We start from the raw sequence: 14,101 nt of genomic DNA, 5'->3' as shown, positions 1-14,101 counted from the left end.
TGATATATTAACGTCCTCAAAAGGCCTCCCAGTATTTCTTCGCGAGAGGACGATGGAAACCTCCAAAACACTCCGCAACAACCGGTATTCTTCATGGGCAGCCTTCAAGAGGAAAATGAAATGATATATTAACGTCCTCAAAAGGCCAAAATGACCTATGAGACCGAAAAGGTTACAACAATTGGTGGATCTGATACAATGTTTGTGTAAGAAAAACTAGAACAACTAAACAACTAACTGAAACTGAAACAACAACTATAAGGAAAAGTAAGGTACTAGGAGCTCCTAATGGATAGTATCTAGGAAGGAAAACTCCAGCAACAAAGGTAAGCATCATATACATCACTATCCAAAGATGTCTCTCATCGGTTGATGGCGGATATCCTCAATGTCCTCCATGGTGAGTACTCTAACTGGACGTCTCCCATGCCGTGCTAGTATGGTCCTGATCCTCTGTTGTAGTCTCCGCCAGTGTCGAGATGGGCCTCTCATCTTGGGGCACCTGGACTGCCCCAGATCTGGGGCTAGTTGGCTTGACTGCTCAATCTCTGGTCGAAAGAAGTCTGTAATCTGCCTCTGTAGTAGGTGTCTCTCCCTCTCTGATCCCCTCTCTCTCAAGAGACCCTCTCTATCTCTACGTAGCTCCAGCAAGTATAATCCGAGGCATCTCTGATTCTGGTATCTCATGACTCTGGAAAGTGGTCCAAAATCCTCTCTGAACAGGTAGTGAAAACGGCCTCGTATCTCATAATATACTGGATAGTGACATATGTAATGTAACTTTGTCTCTGGCTCCATCTTGCACAACTGACAAATCCTGGCCTGAGCTGGTACTCCTCTGAATCTACCAGTCTCAATCTCTAGCTGGTGTGAGGGTGTGCGCATCTGACCAATAGCACACCGTACCCCATGAGAAAGATGAGTATCCATGTAGCTGGGTCGAATCACAAACCCATCCTCCGTGAGCTAGAGAAGATGATCTCTATAGAAATCCATCTTCGTACCAAGCTTGTGTGTCAGCTGTATCCATGTCCTCCTAGTGTCCAGTTGAGTAAAGTCCTACCTGATAAGTCTGGTAATCTCTGCTCATGAGAGAGAGAGGGAGGGTGCATCCAGGGAGTACTGAAATGGAGGTAGCCTATCCATACTAAAGTCATGCAGTTGTTGGAACCAAGCTATCATCTGTGCATACCAACATGATCCATCTCCCTGTGATGCCAACTGTTGTGAAGACTCCAGGGCTAAGCGAGCATATTTTTCTCTAGGGAGAGCCCAAGTGCTATGTATAAAGGAGACTGATCGAGTGAGTGCCTCTACTACCAATGGGGGGGCAGCCATCTCTGCACGGATAATATCATGTGGTACGGAGGCCTTGGCCCTAATCATCCGAGAAATCATAGAAACCAAGGGCCTCTCCATACATCTCCATCCATCAGTGCCACCAACTCGGCTGTGGTGATCCACTCAGGGTCCCCATATCTCCACTCCATACAGCATGGCTGAAGTGACCAAAGTGTCAACAAAGAGCCAGAGTTTTGTTTGAGGTTCCTGAAACTGAACCTGCAAACACATCCTCTCTAGTCTCCCCAATGCTGCATAAGCTCTGGTCAATCTGGTCTCCGCTGCTCTCCTCAAGGAAAATAGTGGGCCACTAAAAACCACACCAAGGTAAGTACTCCATCTGTATACTCCACTAAAAACCACACCAAGGTAAGTACTCCATCTGTATACTCCACACCAAGTTAAGTACTCCATCTGTATACTCCACACCAAGGTAAGTACTCCATCTGTATACTCCACACCAAGGTAAGTACTCCATCTGTATACTCCACTAAAAACCACACCAAGGTAAGTACTCCATCTGTATACTCCACTATCTCCTGACCATATGTAAAGGTGGGTGCTGACCTCCTAACCCACTGTTCTGTGGTGTTAAACACCATCACCTTGGTTTTACCAAGGTTAACAGACAATCCACTATCCTGTGCAAACGTGTGCAATGCATCCAAATGACACTGCATCCCCTCTGGAGAATATGAGATCAACACAATATCATCAGCATACTATAACAACAGAATCCATGTCCCTGTTAGCTGTGCTCCTGTGTCACCCTCCTGCTCTACATAGTCCGAAACCTCATTCACATACATCCCAAATAAGGTGTCTTAAATAAGGTGGGAGAAAGGGGGCAAAGCCCTGTTTCACCCCAATAGTGGAGTGAACCATCTCAGATATACCCTAAGTAGTACGTACATGCCCCACAACCATCCTGTATAAAGCCATGATTCCCCAAATCAGCTCTGTGGTGGTGGGCACTCCCATCTTCTGTAGTCTGCGCATTAGTCTAGCTCTCTGTATAAAGCCATGATTCCCCAAATCAGCTCTGTGGTGGTGGGCACTCCCATCTTCTGTAGTCTGCGCATTAGTCTAGCTCTCGGTACTGTGTCAAAAGCTTTGCTGAAATCCACAAAGCAATAATTAATCCTCCTGTTGTATGATCTGCCCTCCTCAATAATAGCTCTGAGTGTCAAGATATGGTCAAGAGTGGAGAAACCTCTCCTGAACCCTGCCTGCCCTGATGCACGTATGCCCTCTCTCTTTACTCATCTACTCAACTCCTGCTCAAGAATAGATGCATATAATCTAGCCAATGTGTGACCAATCATGATGGTACGATAATTCCCAGGAAGCATGGGATCCCTTGACTTGAAGATAGGCACAATCGTGGACATATTCCAAGTCTCAGGAAAACCCTCACACATGGCTCGGTTAAACATCATAGCAATAAGCTCTGCAAGCATATCTCTGGCATGAATAAAGTGCTCTGCTACCAAACCATCATGATCATATGCTCTCCTAGTCCTTTATCAATAGCTTTCCTTACCATCTCAGTAGTAAAGAAAGCACATGTCTCTGGGCATGGCTCCGATGGGTCTGGCAGGGGCGACTGTCCTGGTGCTGTGTAGTATAGGGATGCTGCATACTCACCCCAAATCTCTGTGGAGGTAATGGCTGGTGATGGTGAATGCTCATGGAATAGTCTCCATGCCTCGCATGAGTCTTGACTCATAAATAACTGATACAAATCCCTCTCTAACTGAGCAAGATAAGCCCTCTTCTTCCGTCGCACTAGGCGCTGGAAGGTAATCCGTGACTGTCTGTGAGTGGTAACACCCATGAGCACCTCTCTCTGTAATCTAATCCTCATCTCTCTGCACTCCTCATCATACCAGCTGTTCTGGGGCATGTTCCCGGATCGTCTTCGTGTAGGCTTACTATGGGGATATGCCTCTGATGCTGCAGCATGAAGCATCTCTATCAATATCTGAGTGAGCTCATCTAATGGCCGTCCTGGCTCCTCGGCACATAAGCGTCTGTATATCTCATCTGTGTACACGATGTCAGTGTCCCTCGTAAAGGTATAACAAGTGTGTGTGGAGACCTATCCCAATGGAGCTGTGCTGAACTGAAATGTGAGAGTGAATGACAAGATAGCATGATCCACTGCTACTCCAACCGGCCTAGTGCCTACCATATAATCTGAAAAGAGGGAATGAGATTGGGCTGAGCCATAACATAGTCCACTGTACTAGCATCATGCCGATGTGGAAATCTAGTGAAACCGCCCGTTGTGTTGGGAATCTCTGTAGGCCATTCAGGATGGCCAATCCATGTGCAGTCCCCATGTTTATCAAATACCGCCCATACTCAGTGTGTTCCTCATCTTGTGAGAGTCTAGATAGGCCTATATCCCTAACATCGAGCTCCCTCAACATCTCCTCTGAGGTATCATAAAATACTGTCTGGTTATGGGTGGTGGCGGTCCTGGCATTGAAGTCCCCCAGGAGAATGATGTCACCATCCCTGGAGAACTCCCAAATGTCATAATCCAAAATAGAAAAGGGGGATTGCCCGCCCCGCTAGGTGATGCATACACTAATGTACTAGGAGCAAAATAACATATAGCAATGTAGAGATATCTGCTCGTCTCTGTCTCCTCAGTCTAACCCACATGTACCTAGCTTGCTCATCTCTGCGGACTATAAGTATCAGTGGTTGAAGCTCCTCTCTAAACAATATTGCCACTCCTCCTGAGCCCTGTCCTCTATGCTTTGAACGAGTCTCCTGTCTACAAGCTCTCTCCCATCGGTATCCACTAACATGTGGCATGGACTGTCCAGAAGCCTGATGCGTCTCACAGTAGAAGATGATGTCCCTCCTAGTGAAACTATCCTCAAAAGCCCCTACATCCAGGCGTAGAGATCCATTACAATTCCAAGTAGCAACTTTGAGTGTAGTCCCATAGGTCTCGCGCCGTCATGAAGAGCGCCTCTCCATAATCACCACTCTACCATCTCTAGAGAGAGAAAGAGAGTAGCCATCATTAGGGCGGCAACCTGTAACGGTGGTAGAGGCTAGTGTGTAGCAAGAGAGCCTCCTTTAATGAAGAGAGAGGGCTCCAATTTATGGATTTGGGACTCCCATGAGTGAAAATGGAAAGAGAAGGCTATGATGACAAGTGGAGAGCCACACAATAGCTGGAGTGACAAGTGTGAGGCCACTTGTCTCACTTTGATCCACTTTCTAACAAGTGTGAGGCCACTTGTCTCACTTTGATCCACTTTCTTGCCACATGTCCCAATCTAAGACATGGGTTCTCCCATAATCTTTACTTCCAAAAATATCCCAACTAGTAGACATTCTGTCATAGGCACTTTGCCAACTCTTGGTATCTACTCAATTCCAGATATAATGATGCGAACAGAATTTCCATCGGAGTAAGGCCAAAAATAGCAACTCTCCTAAATTTTAGGAGTGTGGTCCTTTGTATTCTAGGATAATCCCCCATTTCCAAAGCTTGTACTTTCCAAATATTTAGACATCTTGGAGTCCACCAGACCCCATTTCCAAAGCTTGTACTTTCCAAATATTTAGACATCCTGGAGTCCACCAGACCCCTTTCATACTGGAAAATGTCCAGGCTGGTGACATCCTCCTCCCTAGCTTCTTAAAAGTTGTCCGTAACATTAAGCTTTAAGTCATATATTCAAGATATAATCATGTCCCATCAAGTGGGCGAGACAAGACTATCAAAAATCCAATATAGCTGAAGAATCCATGTCCCAAAGAAATGGGTGAGACTAAATAAGTCTCCATAATACCAATATCAAAATCATGTCCCAAAATAAATGGGCGAGAATTCCATGGAAGATATGCTAGACACAAGCACAAGAACCAATTGTGTCTCCATTACCAATATCCATGAGATAATCATATGCCAATGAAAGGCGAGACAAATCAGTCCCATAAGTCCAGATATCATAATCCATGTCCCAAGTAAATGGGCGAGACAAAATAAGTCTCCTCCCAACAAGGCATTGGTCCACATGACCCATGGCATAGACATAAGTCCCGTGCCAGCCAGGTGTCATGTCCACTTTACCACTTTCACTCCATGTTGGTATTCTGACCACACACCTTGGATGAGAGGTGGGCTCAAGTAACAAGATAAAACAATCACTTGCAGGCATAGATAGCCTAGTGTTCCATAAGCATTTCTGCTACACATAGTTTCTTCCATCTGCTCTCTTTTGTTCCACCTAGATATGGTAGAAACAATCTTCAAGAGAGCACGTAGGACAAGAGAACACTACACACGGTATGTTGTGTCGACACTACTCTCTGAAGTGCCCATGTTCCCTTCCATCTACTCTCTATTGTTCCACTCCACAATCGCAACATGAATCCACGTGTATGGTGGAGTGTTCATTGAATTGTCCTCTCACAATCCCAAAATGAGTCCACATGCATGGTGAGATGAACAATGAACCTCTTGGCCTTTATATGGGGAGATAGTGATTCTAATATGGCATAAAGATAAATAAATCCATGTTCCAAATAAATGGGCAAGACAAAATAGTCCCATAAGTCTAGATATCATAATCCATGCTCAAAGCACACAAACATGTGCCAATCCACATGACCCTTGGCGTACACATAAGTCCCTAGCCAACCAGGTATCATGTCCACTTTACCACTTGCACTCCGTGTTGGTACTCTAACCACACACCTTGGATGAGAGGTGGGCTCAAGTAACAAGATAAAACAATCACTCGCAGGCATAAATAGCCTGGTGTTCCATAAGCTTTTCTGTTGCACATAGTTTATAGGCATTTCGGCCACAACTCACACTACTCTCTCAAGTGCCCATGTTCCCTTCCATCTGCTCTCTATTGTTCCACCCACACATGGTAGAAATAATCTTCAAGAGAGCACGTAGGACAGGAGAACACAACACAGGGTATGTTAACCATGAGTTTCATAAGTCCAATGCATCCCAAATAAAGGGAGCCAAAAAGAATAATCCATAAACTTGAGGATAGATCCGAATCCCTAGAAAAGAAGTCCAGGAATCCATAGACCTATATACCATAACTCTTACCACATACTCCGTGCTAACCACACACCTTGGAGTAGAGGTGGACTTTATCCATAAAAGCATCATATCCACATACTTCGTGCTAACCACACACCTTGGAGTAGAGGTGGACTTTATCCATAAAAGCATCATATCCATGAGATATCTGTTTCTTTATAAACTCGGACAGATTCGTCCATAGAAATTGCTTGTGAAGCCCAATATCTATATAAATCTCCTCCAAGAAAGAAATCTCCATAGATATAATCCATCCTAAATAAAGGGAGCCATGAAAAGAATTCATCCCATTAAAGGGAGCCATAAACAATGTTTCCCTGAAACCATCTCAAGGCAAATAACACCACCTTTCTCCTTGCATGTCTATACAAGGGTTAGTGAACATCAAAAACACTTCATAGTAAATAGCCAAAGCACCAACTTTGCAAACTCAAAGTATACTTAGCTTTTCTTTGCCAGGTTGGTCATGAAGCCAAAAGAAATATCTCCTCACCATATCCTTAAGGTATCCCGAGATATATCTCCATATAACTTGCCTGTAAGCTTGATAATACAATCCACAATATCCATATGGAAAGAGTACTAAACGTGTGCACATAAAGCCAACTCCATACTTCCAAGATAAATTATGTGAATTCATAAATTCTTAGACCAACAAGCTGTCTACTGCTCATGCTCTTGCTTCATAAGCTATGAGGCGGCTGGCCATACTTAACAGCAATGATGGTAAGTGTGGTCCCCACTTGAGATCTTTTCTCTTCCTTCTTGATAGAAGGAAGCCTCTGCTTCCAAGAAAGCCTATGCTCTGCTACCAATGTGACTCACGGCGGTGGGTGCCCAGGGGACTAGGGCCTTTGACACACTTGTTGATACCATCGATGCATAAAACATTTAAACATAAAAGCTGGACAAAAACATCCACAAATGCTGAAAATGGATCTTGCACATGTGACACCACATAGAGGCCGGAATGGGCCAACCCCCCCTTGGAGTATTTTATTACCCAAGGAGACTAATATCACGTACAAGCTTTGAGGGCTTACTATCCCCACGGGAGATGCCGGATTATCCATATACAAATGCCATAACACAGCCCAACACGAGGCAACCAAGCCGAAACATAGGCTGTAGAAATGCCGAGCCAACAATATAATCCATATACCTCCGTGTGGGTACTGATTCTTCCCCAGAAACCACGGGTCTTTATGCAATAGAGTTGGTGCAGCAAGTAAAACTCTCCATTCAGTCGATATAGCAGGTACAATGGCTGGTAAAACCGGTACAGTGGCTGGTACAATAGGTATAGTGGTTGGTACAGCCGATACGGTGGCTGGTACAATAGGTACAACAAGTACAAATGTTGGTACATCATGCATAGTGACTAGTATAGTAGGTACAGTGGGTGGTACAGCAAGTACAGAAGCTGGTACAGTCGGTACAATGGGTGGTACAACAAGTACAAAAGCTAGTATAGTCGGTACAAGGGTTGGTACAACAAGTACAATGGCTAGAAATCATAATAAATGATTAAATACCCTAGGCTGGTGACATGATGGGTGCCACATAATATGCTACGCTTACTTCCCTTCTCCCCACACCTGATGGCGTACACCCTGGTGCTTGGTTGCCTACTACCTAGATCACGTGCTAGACTCTGCTGGTTTCCAACAGGTGATCGAGACCCTCATGATGATGATGTTGTTGTTGATGATGATGATGTTGCTGAGGCTGATGCTGATGCTGATGCTAGTGCTGATGTTGATGCTGATGTTGATGCTGATGCTGATGCTAATACTACTAATGGTATTGATGCTCTAAATGCTCAAATAAGATAAATAAAAGGGAGCTAGAGTGCTCCTATACACAGCCATACATCAGTTCCTAGACTCTTCAGAAAACATGCTAAATATACTCCTGTTTCTGCCATCTTAGGCTACAAATCCCTCCTCTCACAAGGGACCAAGAGTAGCACTCCCGAACAGCCCACGACCTGGAGAAAGAAGAGCTCTAACCTTTGTGCGTTTGACACTGCCCACAAGCCTGTAAAAGAAAAGAGAGAGAGAAAAGAATAGTCGGCCGCCTTTGCACAATAGCAATCCACCACCTTCCTCTTACTCCTCCTGTTGTCCACTGTCTTCCATGAGATAGAGAGAGAGAAGCGTGAAAAGGGCCTGCAGTCCAGCCTGCCTATTGGCAATAGCATGCCCAGCACTGTGCGCCTTCTGTCCTGCCAGTCCGCCTTCTACAATCCAGCCGGTCTCCTACAGCCGTACCTGCTCATAGATGCTGCAGTCCGACTGAGTGCCCAAGGAGATAACCAGCCAGTCGCCTGTGTGCCTGTCTCCTTCCCCGCCCTTCACAAGAGTGTGAGAGAGAGAGAGCCAATTCAGCGTGCAGTCCTATGCGCCCAGTCAAGCAGCCTTTCCCATCGAAAAAGCAACCACGTATGCTGCAGTTGCCTTTTTTCCAAAGAAACCCCAATAGCGTGGAAAAGGGCCAAAATGCTCTAAAAGTGGTATTCTTTTATTTTTAAAGGTTTCAAACCTTTTTTTGCCTCTTGAGGTTTTAATAAAACCTTAGTCCCCTCCACACATAGGGTAATAAAAAGAACACCCCAAGTGTGAACATATAACCAATGTCCTGCAAACTTGTGTTGTCACATGCACTCTCCACTGTAGTGCATGGTGACAAGATGGCTCATCATTATCAGTGCAACATTGTATATTATTAGTACCTTTTAGGATGATAATTGTTGTACGCCATGACCCCATTGTAATCCTCAGTCCAGGATAAGTCACTCACGAGCTACATAGGTCATTCTCAGCCTTAGACAGTCAGTCAGTCAGTCAGTCCAAGTCCCTTAACCCACTTGAAGAGATGCATTCATGCATGTAGAGTCAGTAGAAGCCTTAGAGTTTGCATCCGGACATGTGCATTTATGCATAGCATTCATCCCATATGCATGTAGGCCATCTAGACCTTTGCAGAAGCCTTGTGATATCATCTAGGAGTCATCAAAATTTATCTAGTATTATTCCCATAATTTACAGCATTATTGGTGGGCATTTTTACATCATTTATATAAACAACTGTGTTTGGGTGACTGCTAATCTACCACACTTTGGTTTTTACCAGAGACCGGTTTTATTCACTATGGTGTACCACTTCATTGCACATATCCGATACCATATGTTGCTGTTGCTGCTGGGATCTACACAACACGGCTTCATCATCCTCGCCTAACATTCAGCACATCAGCGTTTCTCATCTGGCCACTACATGGGACAATAGCCCACTATGCTACAGGTCACTCCGTGGGACAGCGGCCCTCTCTGCTATCTTTAGCGTTTACATTAGCACTGACATCAGCGTTTTACATCAACACTGACATCAGGCTTTACATCTGCGTTTACGTCAGCCTACATTCAGCGTTTACATCCGGCTTACATCAGCATACATCAACGCTTACATCAGCACATCATCAGTGTTTACATCAACACATCAGTTTTTTTTCCACAGCTCATGGGACAGCTCATGGGACAGCAGCCCCCTCTGCTATACATAGAGCACTTCAGCGTTTTTGCCTCAGCTCTCACCATTGGGGCAGCAGCCCACTCTTTGCTACATCATACCATCGGGACGGCAGCCCACTCTTTGCTTATCTTCACCATCGACACCCATAAGGTACGCAGCACCCATGTCACCAAAGCTTGCTCCACTCGGGACAGCAACCCTCTCTGCTCCTTACCCAGGTACGCAGAACCCGTGTCACCAGAGCTTGCACCACTTGGGACGATAGCCCTCTCTACTCCTCACCATCCCTTAGTAGGTACACAGCACACTTGTCACCAGAGCTTGCACCCCTCAGGTACGCAACACCCTTGTCACTAGATCTTGCACCCCCCATGTATGCAACACCCTTGTCATCAAAGCCTGCACTCTTCAGGTCTTGCAGCACCCTTGTCATTAGAGCTTGCACCACCACCACCGGGGGATAATGGGCGTGGTGTGTCCGGCAGCTCATTATTCTATTCTTGGAGTTCACTACACACTAGTGTGAAAATTCAGAGCCAAGTAAATTTCTTTGTTGTTTGTGGTAGCATTGTGTTTTGAGGAAACAGGTTGGCAAGTGCTCTCTCTGAGGTGATTGTAGTACTGGAGGGTCCATGGTTGCATCTTCATCAGCTTATCTTCTTCAAACTCTTGCACACTATGAGTTGCAAAGGGGGTGTGCATCTCAGTGTATTGGGGCTTTATCTATTTTTCTCCTTATTTGTGGGTTGTGGAGGAGTTGGCCAGCTCCTTGCATCACTATATAACGTGCCTCCTCATTATCACTTGTAGTATCCATTCCCTGCACATTGTAATGCTCTCTTGCTGGCTATTGCCATCGTAAAAGCCTTATGCTATAATAAAGGTGATCTTATCAACAAGTGCTCTCTCTCCTTTGCTCTCTATCGCGTTCCTTGTCTATGCTTCCGCGTTTTCATACTCCTAACAATCATGGGTTTGTTTTTAAGACAGATAAGGGTGTTGCTTCTACTATCATGTTGGCACATAAGTGTTTTAAATAAACTAAAGATCACTCACTTAAAAAAGCTGCCACTCTTGAAATCATCACTGGTTGAACAAAAGTGATGTGATACTGCATTAAAAGCGGTGCTTTTCGCACAAAATTTGGTGCTCAACAGGGTAAGCATAAAAGAGCGTCACAAAGGGGCACAAGAAGAGAGCTGCATGAATGTCGGCAACTATATTACTTAGAAATTACTAGCTCATCGTCGATGGACGTGTAGCTCAACTGGTAGAACCATTGGGTTTCATGATGAGAACTGGGTTTGATACCTAGGGGCTACACGACAATGGCAGCACACATGGCACGTACAAATGCACCTTCCTGAAAAAAAAAATACTAGTTCATCAAGCAGATGTGATGTGTTTTCTAGGCTATGCAACTTGGGAGATTCATGTGACACATGATAAAACAGAGAGTTACCTCCCAAATACAATAGTCATTGTTCTCATACAAAACATACTAGTGTGATTAAAAAGAGATCAAGAAAGATAATGGTGAAAACTAACTATCTTAATGGGCTCATATGCATTTTAAAAAAAAATATAGGATTGCAAAAAATGAAATAGGTTCTGATACCATTTATGAATATGTAAGTTTCATTTAGAATACATAAATATTTGATTTTTATTTAGCATATAACAATATTTGATATTTATTTTAATTTTCAAGATGCACATTGCAAAAATTTGAAATAAATATCAAATATTGTTCTATGGTAAATCGAACTATTAATTTTCAAGCCATTGGTGAAAAACATATAATGCTTCGTTTACGTCAACCATTCTTGTTTCTTCTTAAACTTCTGTCTTTTTTCTAATAAATATTTCTTATTGCACTAGGCCTGTCACTATATCACATGGGTTATTAAATAACCCAAGAGATGGGATCGACGGTCGAGGTTTCGAGCTCGATTGTTGAGGCAAATATCGACTATGGGACACCTGTGAATTGTGCTTTTTTTAAAGCTCAAAAATTGAGATTTTCTCTCAACCGTTGATCTCGATGGCAAGCGAATACTGGGCCCTTGATCCCATCAAAAAGCTTCATGCACTTATTCCTGTGATTTAGTATTGAGACTAGTAAGTGGTGTTGCTTCTCATGTTATAGAGAAGAGAGACAATTTTATCAAATAACAACAAAGTTTTTGTGCACACTTGTGACATGTCCATTGGTCTCTCTCTCTCGCTCTCTCTCTCTCTCTCTCTCTACCAGTATTGGAGCATGATACTCGGAATTGTAGACTCTTTTTGGAGAAGACAAATTGTCATGGAGCCTCATGTACTTCTTGAAGAATTATTAAACTCACATATACATTAAGGATTAAACCATAGACTTGAATCAAATTGATAAGATAGAGCATATCATAAAACAAGAAAAATAGAGTGAACATCACTATCAACATACTATTGGGTGCAATCTTCTCTAGCTCCCACTTTCATGACATGAATATTTTGAGAATTGTATTCAATGTATATATATAGCCCAAGGAGTTAATATATATATAGCCCAAGGAGTTAATAATAGTTATGCGTACAAATTTGGGCTTGTTTTTTCACTTTTACAAAAACAACTCAAGCATTAGAGCTTGTTCACACACTAAGTGTAAAATAACTAAAACTCTTCTAACATATGTACTAATAATATAGCAACGCCACCTGGAACGTTTCGAGGCTTTGGTGTGATACCTTAGTAAAACATCTGTTTTTTTTTTACAAATGGAATTTTCCATTATGGAACTTTGAGATTTGAATTTCAAAGTTTAAACATCCATAGTAGAGATGTATAGTTTCTTTCTCTCTCACACACATACACATTAAAAGCTCTCTTTGCCCCACACACACTCTCTCTTTCACACACACACACACACACACACACACACACACACTCTTGCAAATCCAAATGCAAGAGAAAGAACACCCGCCACGTGAGAGAGGAGGACAACACCAACTTCATTAAAACCCACCCCTCTATCATCTATCATCATGTATCAAAATTCAAATTCAAAGAAATGCTGCCACATGGCAAGGATGAAAGTCAACTAGACTCTATCCATTCAAAACAGTTCCGTGCTTGCTTATTTCCACCCCCTTGGGCATATCATGCAATAAGTGCTTTCCAAAACACAAAGTTCCAAACATAAAAAACCTTTTTAAGGTCTCTTTTATTTAAAGAAGATCAATAACATCCTCCAATCCACAAACAATGTTTAATTATTTTTTCCCCACAAAGTGTATGCTTATTAACAACCATCAAAAGCTTTTAATTTTTTTTCTTTTAAAAGAAGCTCAATAATAGCCATCAATCCACAAAGACTTTTTAAAAACTTGTGAGGACACCACCACAATGACAGAGGACAACATCATCTAAGATACATTTCAGCGGGCTCATTTTGTCGCATTTACAAATGTAGGGGTGAGATCACTTTAAAAAATGCCACCTAAACTACAGGTGGCTTGGTCTCACCCCTACATATGTCAAAAAGACAAATATAGGCGGCTGAAATGTATCCTTGGTCAGAGCATAGCATTCTCATAGCATTGCCGCAAGCAGAGAGGAACACTACCACCACCCACACAGAGGCAGGAGATAGCACCACCCCATGCACAAAGAGAGGAGGCAGCACCACCGCGCACATAGAGACGGGCCAACACCACGGCACGTAGATAGAGGGGACAACACCGCCGCACCATACAGACGAGCCAACACCAGTGCACGCAGATACGTATGCAAAGAGAGAGAGGAGAGGAGGTACATGCAATACATATCCCCCTTCCTAGAAAAAAGTAAATACAGCCATGTGGCAAGGTTGAAAGTCAAAAATATTTCACCTCTACTCGAAAAAAGAAAATGCAGCCATGTGGCAAGCTTTTTTTAAAAACTTGCATTTTTTTCCATGTCAACTCCGGATGCATTGTAACAACTAGAAGAAAAATTTTACCTTTTTTTAAAGAAAGTATCACCATACATGATTTTTTAAAATTCCCCTGTTTTACAGGACCATGGTACATGGAGATTAGAATATTTCTCAAATTGAATAATAGAAGAAATAAACCATAAACACCATAGCATAATTTAAGAGACTGGGTGCA

Source organism: Cibotium barometz, chromosome 54 (genome assembly GCF_041138505.1).
Source record: "Cibotium barometz isolate CiBa-2024 chromosome 54, ASM4113850v1, whole genome shotgun sequence".
NCBI classification, from domain to species: Eukaryota; Viridiplantae; Streptophyta; class Polypodiopsida; order Cyatheales; family Cibotiaceae; genus Cibotium; species Cibotium barometz.
The sequence above is the reverse complement of the archived record's forward strand: the minus strand, read 5'-3'. Positions refer to the sequence as shown.